General features: G+C 41.1%; 1 protein-coding gene across 13 annotated transcripts in view; it reads left to right on the top strand.

Annotated features, from left to right (window-relative positions):
* The window catches only part of NTF3 (neurotrophin 3), a 160,557-nt gene that overhangs the window by 119,157 nt on the left and 28,390 nt on the right, over positions 1–13,010 (top strand). The window lies entirely within an intron of this gene.

Genomic DNA, 13,010 nt, shown 5'->3' with positions numbered 1-13,010 from the left:
CTACTAGGACCCCCAGGTCCTTTTCCATGCTAGATTCCCCCAGAGGTACTCCCCCCAGTGTATAGATTGCATGCATATTTTTGCCACCCCAATGCATTATTTTACATTTTTCTACATTGAACCTCATTTGTCACCCCCATTCATTTGTTCAGATCTTTTTGCAAGATTTCCACATCCTACAGAGAAGTTATTGCCCTGCTTAGCTTAGTATCGTCCACAACTAGAGAGATTGAACTGTTTACCCCATCCCCTAGGTCGTTTATGAACAAATTAAACAGGATTGGTCCCAGCACGGAACCTTGGGTGACCCCACTACCCACCCTTGACCATTCCCAGTACTCTCCATTTATCATCGCCCCCTCTGAACTCGCCCTTGTAGCCAGTTTTCAATTCCTGTACTCCATGTACCCTATGGTCCATACCAACAGACCTTATTTTGTACAGTAAAAGTTTATAGGAACTGTGTCAAATGCTTTTGCAAAATCCAGATACACCATGTCTATAGCCTTCCTTTATCTATTTTGGCAACTCACCTCCTTATAGAAGGTTAATAGATTGGTTTGGCAAAAACGATTCTTCATGAATCCATGCAGATTACTACTATTGATACCGTTCTCATTACTAAAATCTAGTATATAGTCCCTTTATCATCCCCTCCAAGAGTTTACATACTATTGATGTTAGGCTAACTGATCTGTAATTCACAGGGATGTATTTTGGGCTCTTTTTAAATATTGGTGCTACATTGGCTTTTCTCCAATCAGCTGGTACCATTCCAGTCAGTAGACTGTGGTTTACTGTGGTCAGTAGGAGGAGGAAAAATGCCCCATCATTGGTATTAGTGGCAGGAACAGTACACCATTGTTGGTGCCAGTGAAAGTAATGGTGCCTTATTGTTGATGTCAATAGGAGGAAGGGCCAGACAAAGGCAAGTAAAGGGCCACATCCGGCCCTTAGGCCACAATTTGGAGACCACCGGTCTATACACTTTAAATCTGAGGCATGTGTATTCTCCCTTAAATCTTGGTGTGCTTTGTGTATACTTTTCAGATCTGTGCAGTAATCCAATGTGAACCTTTACCTATGTGTAGGAGCTTCCTGCAATAAAGATTGGTCACTGTTGCTCTCTCTCTGTGTTCAGGGTGATTGGTCTTGTTGCCGCCCCTCATGTATTTATCTGCAGGCAGCCTGTAGTGGGTGGAGCTTCTGGGCCCCTTCCACAGACTAGTCTGTGGAAGTCTAGTGATGGTGCATGGTGCATAGTGATGGAGTTACCACTTATTTTCCTTGGTAATATCTGGGCACACACAAAGTGGATAGTTTGTGGCTATTGAGGAATATACACTATATTACCAAAGGTATTGGGACGCCTGCCTTTACATGAGTATGAACTTTAATGGCATCCCAGTTTTACCGTATATACTCGAGTATAGGTCGATCCGAATATAAGCCGAGGCCCCTAATTTACCACAAAAAACTGGGAAAACGTATTGACTCGAGTATAAGCCGGGGGTGGGAAATGCAGCAGCTACTGTAAGTGGCAAAGAGGGTCAACAATGCCCATCTGCAGCTGCATGTCTCACTGTGTCTATTGCATGCCTCCCTGTGTCCTGTGCATATCTACCTACCTCACTGTGTCCTGTGTATGCCTCCCTGTGTCCTGTGCAGATCTGCCTACCTCACTGTGTCCTGTGTATACCTCACTGTGTCCATTGCAGCCCACCTGTGCTAATCTTCATCCTTTGTGTCCTGTGCATGCCTCCGTGTGCCCATCTGCAGCCACCGATCAGCGTGTCATAAAAACATACGGCGGCCATTCCAGTATTCAAAAGCCGCGCCTCCTCTTCGTCTGTGATAGGCAGAACACTCAATTTCCCAGCAGTCAGTTTTCAGCCTATCACGGACATCCGCTCATCCTCGTCTGAGGTATTGAAGAAAGAAATATAGGCTTAGGGATATAATGGTTGTATGATTATAAGTGTGCACCCTCATCCCAATAGTTAGATCAATAAGGGATATGGATGTCTCCTATCTCCCATTATGGAGACATCAACAAGGGAAAATGAGTCTGAGGTATGAGGATGAGGGGATGTCCGTGATAGGCTGAAAACTGACTGCTGGGAAATTGAGTGTTCTGCCTATCAGACGAGGAGGAGGCGCGGCTTTTAAATACTGGAATGGCCGCTGTATGTTTTTATGACACGCTGGCCACCGTCTGTCTACATGACATGCCTGATCAGGTAGGCAGACGGCGGTGACTCGAGTATAAGCCGAGGGGGGCACTTTCAGCCTAAAAAAAGGTCTGAAAATCTCGGCTTATAATCGAGTATATATGGTAGTTCGTACTGTTCAAAATTTAGTTGGCCCACCCTCTGCAGCTATAACAGTTTCAACTCTTCTGGAAAGGCTGTCCACAAGGTTTAGGAGTTCCAACATGACTGTGCACCAGTGCGCAAAGCAAGGTGCATAAAGACATGGATCAGCGAGTTTGGGGTGGAGGAATATGACAGTCAACCCGATAGAACACCTTTGGGATGAATTGGAGTGGAAACTGCGAGCCAGGCCGTCTCGTCTAACATCATTGCCTGACCTAACAAATGCGCTTCTGGAAGAATGGTCAAACATTCCCATAGAAACACTCCTAAACCTTGTGGACTACACATAATAGCTCATTATGAATTACTTACCTGAGATCAAAGCCCCTGCAGTCATCCTCGTACACCACTCCGGAGGCTGGCATCGCTTCCGACATGCACGCGGGAGCAGCCGGTAACGGCACACTCACGTACGTGCCGTCGCTTTAGTACGCATGTGCTGATGAAGTCGGCATATGCAAATACAGGGGATATCTCCTAAACCATTCAGGTTTAGGAGATATCCAGGGTAGCTACAGGTAAGCCTTATTATAGGCTTACCTGTAGCAAAAAGTGTGTTGTAAAGGGTTTACAACCACTTTAAGGCTTACCTTTACTTATGACTATACATACGCTTTAAGGCTTTTTACAGATTTTACTGTTTCATTATAGAGCCTTGTACAGACATTGCTAGAGATTTAGCTTTTCTTGAAACTGTAAAAAGATTGGCATTTGGCCTAAGTGGGAATAGACTCCGACCTTAAAATAGAACCATGTAAAGTAATTGTTGAATTGTTGAAATAGTTCACATGATTCTGTTTATAAGAGTGATGTGCCTTTGAATAATTGTTAGGACAAAGGACTCTAAACCCGATTTGGTGCAAAGCATTAGAAGAACTGGAGATTGTTTGATGTTATAGGCTTTTTTTGACTGATGGAGTGTTTGTAAATTGAAATGGGGGTTATGCGAAAAGGAAGTCAAAGAAGTATTTATGACCACTTTATGTAATCTGGAAAACACTGTGTAGAGAGGAGACTGGAAAGGGAGATTAAACTAATAATGAGCATGGAAGAACTTAAGCCGCGTACACACGGGTGGACTGTATGGCCTACTTAGTCCGTCATACAATCCGACGGACAGTCCGTCATACTTTCGAATGAACGGACTTGACCACACACGGATGCACAAACAGTCCGTCGAAAGCTTGCGCGATTACGTGTACAGCACGTGCGACGGGACTAGAAATAGGAAGTCCAATACACAGCAATGCACCCTTCCGCCGTGTAAATCCTTTCTGAGCATGCGCCATTCTTAGTCCGTCGAACTAGCATACTGACGAGCGGATTGTCCGCTGAAACCAAAGTATGACGGACAGAATTTCGAAAAATCTGAAATACTTAGTACGCCAGACTGCACGCTGAAAAAGTCCGCTGAAGCCCACACACGAGCGGACTGTCCGCTGAAATGTGTTTCGACGGACTAAGTAGGCCATACAGTCCGCCCGTGTGTACGCGGCATTAGTTGCAATGAAAGTATGGGTGAACAAATTTTATCCTTAAGTGAGAAGAATTATTTAGGGCTCATTCACACTAAGGGTTGTGGGGTGTACATTTTCCACACCCAACCACTATCCTGTTTAGCTGCAGAGGCAGCGGCCAGGGGTGTACATAAGTTGCTGCAAGAAATATACCTCCTGTCATTTTTACATAGCACCTGCCAAACATGACCCATTCAAGTGAATAAGGCAGCTCTGCATGCCCCATCGCCATAGTGTGTAATGCACACAGTTGCTAGTGCAAAATTCAAGGAGATAAAGCAATCCATAAGGAGGTAATACAGCACCTCCTTCCAGCCTGACAAATGCACCTTTAAGAGCTATCTGAACATGAATCACTCTTCAGAAACCAAAGCTGGCGTGAACGAGACCATAACCACTTCAGCTCTGGAAGATTTACCCCCCTTCAGGACCAGGCCATTTTTTGCTATATGGCACTGCGTTAGTTAAACTGATAATTGTGCAGTCATGCGATGCTGTACACAAATAAAATAGATTTCCTTCCCCCCCCCCCAAATAGAGCTTTCTTTTGGTGGTATTTGATAATCGGTGGGTTTTTTTTTTTGCGCTGTAAACATAAAAAGACCAATCATTTTGAAATATAAAACACATCCAATAAAAAAAAATCTGAAAAAAAACGAATTCCTTAATAAATTTAGGCCAATATGTATTCTGCTACATATTTTTGGTAAAAATAAATCCCAATAAGCGACTGTTAAATGGTTTGCACAAAAGTTATAGCATCTTTATTTTTTTACTGGTAATGGCGCGATCAGTGACTTAAAGTGGGACTGCGATATTGCAGTGGACAAATCGGACACTAACTGACACTTTTGACACCTTTTGGAGATCAGTGACACTAATACAGTGATGAGTGCTAAAAAAATGCACTGTCATTGTACTAATGACAATGGCAGGGAAAGGGTTAACAGCAGGGTTAAATGTGTTCCTAGCAAGTACTTACTCACTGTGTGGGATGTGCTTCTACTAAGGGAAGGCAAAGATTTGTGTTCCTGCTTAGCAGAAACACAGGATCTATGTCATCCCTACTGACAGAACGGCGATCTGCCTTGTTTACATAGGAAGACAGCCGTTCTCCCTCTGTACTAAACAGCCAGCAGGTGCCTGCCACTGGGCTACTGCTGAGTGTGATCACAGCGGGAGCGGGTTGCCAATGGAGTGCGCGCACCCCAGACCATACCAGGTATGTGATCTGGTGCAGAGCAGCTGCCATGCCTCAGTAAATGTGCGGTAGGCGGTCAGGAAGTGGTTAACTTCTTCCCACCAGCTGTACTCATATATGTGGCCTCTCGGTAGGTGGGCCTTAATACCAAGAGGCCACATATATGCGGCCCTATGTAAACATCTTTCTGCACACGCCACTGAGCAGCACAATGCATATATTCAATAAGGGGCTTTCCAATAGCCAATCACATTGGTCACGTTATCAGAATGCCTGCCTCCTGGCATTTAGAACCTCTTAAAGGACCAGGAGGTGGCGGCAGGAAGGAGTTAAAGTCCAACTAGAGACAAAATATTTAGTTTTGGAAAGAGCTGGGATGGGTTGGAGTTTTGGAGTTGGAGTTTTTGGAAGCTTTTTATTGCTTTATATGTCATTGCCTGCTGATTTCTCTTCATTCCTTGTTGGGCCAGGAAGTGATAAGAAATGTCCAATGAGAACATCAACAAAAAAAAGGGAAAGTTGTATTACATTTGTATTAAATACTTATTAATTTTCCTTTCCTGGTGCCAATCCATGGCAGAATACTACTACATGTTAACTTCTGACAATGTTTTTGCTCTTCGTGACCTCTTGCATCTTGACATTTTTTCTTGAATGACACAAGGGCTGGTACTGAGGAAAAATCTTTCAAATTAGGTGAAAGACATAAAATTATATATTTTTGTGGGCTGGAGTTACACTTTAGAAGGTTCAAGATATGATATCCATACATAAGGATAGTTTTTATTTATGTAGAAAATTCAGTGGAAAGCGATTTCCTTTAAAAGACAGCCTCGCCTTTTATAAATCTCCCTGGAATAATGCCCGCTAAATGCGTTAGCTGTGCCCTATCCAATGGTCATGCGTCTGGTTGTATCCTGCACAATTTACGCCTTTGTTTATTCTCCCTTTGTGAGTACAATGTATTACCTTTTTACTATTTAATAGAGAGTTATACAATAGTTCGCTAGCCTGGTGCACCTTCTTCTTTTGCTTATGTTTTAGTTTTGGTTTTTCTGAACCAAAGGGGGCAGCAAAGCTTCAGTGCTTATATTGGTGGTTCCAGTTGATGGAAACATACAGAGGTCCATTTGGTTACCCAAGGTGAAAGTTTGTCTACTTGGGCTCCATGAAGAATGGACTGGCAGGAAGAGTGTCATTCCTGTAGTGCAGGCATTGTTATATTTATCTGGTATAGTTATGAATGAAACGGTTATGTATGAAAAACACAAGCCTTTAATGTTTTTTAAGCTGAATTCCAGGTATGGATATTGGTTCTGGAAATCACTGTAGCAGATGTCGCTATTACAGTGATCTCTGCCATCTGTTGGGTCCTGTGCCAAGCGATGGCCTTGCTGCTTGAGGTCCCTCACTCAGCATGCACGCCATTCAGAGAACACATTGCATTTTCTCTAAAAATGCAAAGTGTTCTCTGATTGGACAAGGTGGAGAGGCAGGGGATGGTGATATCACAATAGATATCAAATATGATGTTGACTTATATCTATTTCCCTTACTGCGCTTCTCATTATAGCAGTGTTTAGAATCTAACTGATCATTTTTTTTTATACATTCAGGCAAATGCTTGTTATCAATGTCATTTTATAATAACTGGGATTATGTCCAGCCTTTGAGAGTTTAGACATGTATGAAAAGGACAGTTTTAGGCCAAGTAGAGTTAGACCACACATGTGTATTATTTCTAAATGATTTAAGACAACCAATTACAAGTCTATGGCTTATTAGAGTTTCTTTAACCCAGTTGTGATGAGGATAAATTGTTGAATGCTCTGCTAGAGGTCTTATGACATGGCAGATTTATTATGGGGCTTGATTAGATGTTTTTGGAGTATTTTTAGACTCTGTTAAGTACTATTATGCATTCCAACCTTCTGCTTAGCTGGCTATTTTCTAGTGTGGGGGGGTTCAACTTAGTGGCTTTTTTGTCCTGTACTGCAGCACAAGCATCAGATTTACACCTAAACATTTTGTCGAAGACTTGCGAGTTTTGGAAAAATTAGGGTATCACTGTGCGCAATACGAATTCCATATCTCCTCACTCAGTTTGGGATTCATCAGACCTCCTTGTTGTAATTTTAGTTTAAGAAGGGTGTATATCACTTCTTTATTAGGTCAGTAACATTATAGCAGCCAGGGCATCTAGCTCAAAGCCCTATTCTAATTGATAATAGAGTTCCATTCCTGTGGATGATAAACAGATTTCAAACGCATTTGATTCCTCAACTGGTAATGGCCCCAGGGGTCTGATGGAACCTTCTGTTTACTAGATTAATATGCATGATCCTAAATCTGTGGTGAACATTCTCTCACAGATTGGTCTGTTCAGGGTGAAATTCTACTTTGAGCAAATAGATAAACTCATCAAAATATATAAAATCATTAATTGTTCCTAGTTTAGAACGTTTTGTCTGTTTTCGTTATATATTTTTAGAATTAAACTAATTTGATGACAGAACAAAGCAATAATTATATTACCAACTGTAACCTGGATATGTATGTGTAATCCATCAAAAGAAGATTTGAAATAACACATCACCATGTGCATACTATAGATTCTAGAACGGGATATTTAATAGTTCTCTGCATTTCCCGAGTGTGTCAACAATTATTGGCATCATATGGAAATAAACTATCCTGCTTTACATTTCCTGCCAAGATTCTGTTATATATTCCCTTCTGTTTTAAGAAATATATTGTAATTTATTTTTATAGCAGAATCTATAACTTTTTTTTTTAAATAGAAAAGTGTGATCCATTTGATGTAAATAATAGTATCATCTATTTTTAATAAATGTTCTTGTTTATAGATTCTAATGATATAAGTACATGGAAGCAGTATCATTTGCACAAGGGGTCTCTGCTTCTTCCTTAGTATATCAGCACAGTGATTGTGTTTTACTGTATCAAAATTCAAAACTATCAGTGGACACACAAAACATTTTATATAAAGGTTTTCCAGTTCTTATATCTAAGCATTTGTTCAAAACTGTTATTAACCACTAAAGAGGGGTGGGCAGACAAATGGCAAATGAGGTTCAATGTGGAAAAATATAAAATAATGCATTTGCTGGCAAAAAACAAAAATGCAAATGATTCACTAGATTAGCCTTTCTCAACCATTTCAACACAGAGGAACCCTTGAAATAGTTCTCCGGTCTTCGGGAACCCCTGCTAAAAATTAGAAATCTACAACTCATGATACAATAGTGTGTGGTCCTTACACTTGTGGACATTGGGAAGAATTACCTCCTTACAGATAGCTAAAAAGATCAATGGTGTCAGTGGAAACTTATCTGAGAGACAGAAATTGCCCAGTGCTGGAGGACCCCCTAGCAACCTTTGGAGGAACCCTAGGGTTCCACGGAACCCTGGTTGAGAATCACTGCACTAGATGGAAATCCTCTGGGAGAATCAAAGATGGAGAAAGATCTAGGGATCCTAATAGATGACAGATTGAGTAATAGCATGCAATATCAAGCTGCAGCTGCTAACAAAGCAGGCAGAATAGTAGTATGCATAAAAACGGGATATACTTCAGGGATAAAAGCATAATTCTGCCTCTTTATAGAACCCTGGTTAGGCCCCATCTGAAGTATTCTGTCCAGTTCTAGTCCCCGGTCCTCAGTAGGGATGTGCTGGAGCTGGACAGAGTAGAAAGAAGGGCAACGAAATGAATAAGTGGACTGGAGGACCTCAATTACGGGGACCGGCTGCAAACACTAAATTTATTCTCGCTGGAGAAGCGATGCTTGAGAGGGGGACATGATAATGATCTTCAAATGCCTCAATGGGGATCCCAGCATAGGAAAAAAACTATTCAGTCCCAGGGAAGTGTATGAGGACACGGGGCCACACATTGAGACTGGAGGAGAAGTGGTTTAACCTTAAACTGCGCAGGGGGTTCTTCACTATCGGGACAATAAGGATGTGCTACTCTCTCTCTCTCTCTCTCTCTCTCTCTCTGGTGGATGTGGAGAGTATGGATATTTTTAAAAGACTCTTGAATGTACAACTTAAAAAAACGCAGCATACAGAGATATGAAAAATTATTATAGACACTGACACACGTACACCTACACAGATTGAACTGGATGGACTATTGTCTTTTTTCAGCCTTACCTACTATGTAACTACTGTATTTAACTTTTCCCTCTAATTTAATGTTATTTCTAACAGACTGGCCACCAAGAAAGCACACTAGGTTTGTGGCCCCAGACCCAAAGATGTCATAGCAGAAGTACTAGTGAGTCAGTGACATATCACAGAGGTTGTGAGAAGAAAGAGCCACATCGGTGGTTTGCAAGAAAATTGTCACAGATGAGAGTCTTGGGATGACCATACATGTCACGATATGGTTGTAGAATAGGGCCCTATATTAACAAGTGGACAACTGGGAAGAGGACAGATTGACCTAGTGTGTTGGAGAAAAATGAGATGCTAAGCAAAACTTCATGAGATGCTATGCAAATCATGAACTGATGCTTGGGCCCTTGGGATACCAAGACAAATGGAATATCCCCAAAGAGGTGTGTATCCTAGGTATAAGGTCCATGCTTAACCTAGTGGGGGAATATACTAACTCTAATGTCTGCAAGCGGTGGCAGATACCAGAGGTAGCCTGATACAGTAGATATGTGTTTATGTGCTTTCCACTAGAAACTTTGGAGAAGGTAACATCCCAACTGATTTTTGATCATGTAGGCTGGTGGAATATGTTTTATATTACACTGTACAGGTGACCCTCAGAAACAGCAATGGTTATGATGGTGGTAAACTACTCAGCCAAGTTTTCTTTCTCCTCATGTCCTTTTCAGTAGACAGTTGGGTATTTTAGGTAGAAATCATCATATGTTGGTTTAGCCTTATGATGAATTGTAAAAAATCCAAGCAGCCTAGTTGACCATCCATCTGATTCTGAACTTTTGAAGATCGAAGTCTGGATAAGTCTAAGCAGATGTACACATGTTCTGGTAGATATTTCATGAAGAGTGTCAGGTTGTGAGTCATTAGTCCACTGGAATTTTTTCTCCATCTCGAAAATCACCTGACTGACGTATTTGTGTGCTAAAAGGGATTGTTCCTTTTTTAAGAGGAGAAAGGGAATGATTTCTCCTCAGTGAGAGATTTTCTGGTGTGTTAACAAAAGATTGCAATTGTTACAGTATAAAGGACTTCTTACGTATACTATATTTTATCTGGTTCCTCCTATACCTCTAAATTAGTAAAAGCTGTACTGATTCAGCATGTATAGAAGCAACAAATAGATGGAATCCTAAAAATGATACTACTCATTCAGTAAGGTGCTTTAGCAATATCCTCTCCAGCTTCCAGAGCCTGAAATATTAAAGTAAAACTTCACCCAAAAGGGGAAGTTCTGCTTTTTTTTTCCTACACCACCCTCCTTTCCTCTATCACTTTTGGGCACTCTTTTGGGGGAACCACAACACCCTTTACACACATAAAATGATGAAAGGCTCACACCATAGCACTAGTGACACTTTCTGCATCACCGAGGACCGCCCAGCACTGGAAGAGATCCAAAGAAAAAGAGGACTCACATGCGCATCACATAGCCAGCCTGATGATAGCCAAAAAAAGTATGCTAAGTAAGCTAAGTATGAATAAAAAACAAGAGGTACAGCCAAGGGGCATCCATGGGCAGGAGTAAGGACTAGGCATGCTAAAAGTTGCCACTCAACTCAACCAGTATTAATGTATCTCGTGGCAGCTTGTCTTAAGTGCTAAATGGCAAGCCTTACATCATGCAGCCTGATAAATCAGGACCAATGTGTTTACCATACATAAGAAACAGATGTTAGGCGCAAAAAGTGTATTGTTGATGGAATCTCATCATTGTTACAGCGGCACATGACAGAACAATTTTTGGCTGTTACTTACTTTCACAAAATAATAATGGTAACATAGCAGCAGGCAGCAGGCCAGTTTTGCTTTTTGCCACCAATCAGATTGCATTTGACATCTTTCTAAAGAAAGACAGCATCTGATTGGTAGCTAGGGGCTTATCCACTATTTTCCTTTCCTCCATATTTTTTTAAGGAAGCCCAGTGGTTTTTATTACTTGTGGTGATTTTCTGTGGCTTTCAGCTATGTATTATTACGTAGTCACAGTTATTTATTTTTTGTTTCTGTGGGATAAAGTACACACCACCAATCTGGATAAAGTTGAATCCATCATAAATTGTTCAGATTACTCATATTAATTGACTGAACAAAGTGTGTTGTTGACATTAGCCTGATTCCAACAATAAGCAGACCCAGATACTTATCTCTGAGATTTATATTCTGTATGGTGACACGGGTAGTTTATTTACTAAAGGACAACATTTTTTTTGCTTAGCTATCTGAATTTGTGTTCACTTTGAATGTCCAATCGTGTGCAGAGGAATGCAGAATAAATGAACATAATTGGATGATTGACGTGAATACAGCTTATAGTGCATGGAAAGGATTTTTCTTTTCTTTTAGCATTGAACAAAGTAAAGGGTGGGTTACACTTTCTGTAAAGATTTTATTGCTAAATGGTCTATGATTAAAACACCACACCACAGATTAATCATCCAGGTACACATTTATTTAAATGTACGATTGAATAGAAGACTTTACAACAGAGGCAACACGTTTCAGGGCTGAACCCAATTAAAGGGTTGTTTATCTTTTCACAAAAAATTAAATGGTGTGGCATTAAAATGCCCAGACCACTACATAAGCTAGCGTGGGCAGTGAAAGATAATCGTCCATGGAGGTAAGTGCTGCGGAGACATGTGAAATAGTTCACCTTTTCATATTTTGTGTGTAGTGCTACCCCCGTATGGGCCGCTAAATGATGCTTGTCCTCTAGAACTGCACTGATCTTGCTCACAAGCAGGAAATTATGTTTTTGGGGGATGCTTTGTACACATTTTGTGTACAGAACACCTAGCCATATTGTATTGAATCTTACAGAAAATGAGAGCTGCAAATTGAAAAGGAAAGGTCATTTTTATTAACATTTAATTACAATATGACTTGTGTCGCAATTCTATTTGCTATATTATCTTTTTTTATTTGCTATTTTTTCCCATGAAAGTGGAGTTACCCTTTGGAGTTACCCTTCAGTGTAGTCCATATATTGTTTCCTATCTTCAATCCCTGATAAAGGAAGCAGTTTCTAGCCCCCAAAACGCATTTTCTCTGTTATAAGATCCTCTATTCTATCATACTGTACATCAGAATAAATTGCTGATATGTGATAAAATAACCTGGATGATTAACCTGGTGTGGTGTTCTAAGTCCTATTTTCTGAAGCTGGATTGGCTGCTGATTCTTAAATTAGCTGAAGACCAGACACAAAACATTATGTTATGTCTGAGTCAAGGCCTAAAGTGAACAGTCCTTTGCCTATGGAAAGCAGTTGGCACAGGCTTACTTAAAGGGGTTGTAAACCTTTGTATTTTTTCACCTTAATGCCCGAAAATGGGCAATCATGTACGAGGTTTACAAGCTTCGGTTGTGCTGTCGGCTGCAGCTATATTTTTTATGGGTGCCGCTGCCCGTAATGGACATTTATGGGCAGCCCGAAAATGGGCTGAAATTTACAGGCTGTTGGTAAATGAATGGGCTGTTGGCAAGACTGGCCTCAATCAGGGTGCAGCACTTACTATGTGAGCTGTGTCTGCACCTGCTGGTGTAGTGCCTGCCACACAGCTCGCATACTTCAAAGGCCAGTTCTGCAGGACATGGCTGCTAACGGACGGGAACGGCATTCTTGCTGTGGAAAAAGTACAGGAATGCCGTTCCCATGCATTCCTGCAAGACTCAAGCCCTGTTTTTTCCTAACACTGGTTCATGACTGTTGTA

This window comes from Lithobates pipiens, unplaced genomic scaffold, assembly GCF_037356315.1.
Source record: "Lithobates pipiens isolate NorthernLeopardFrog02 unplaced genomic scaffold, aLitPip1_a1.2 Scaffold_8, whole genome shotgun sequence".
In the NCBI taxonomy this organism is placed as follows: domain Eukaryota; kingdom Metazoa; phylum Chordata; class Amphibia; order Anura; family Ranidae; genus Lithobates; species Lithobates pipiens.
This window is presented reverse-complemented; position numbering and strand designations above follow the sequence as displayed.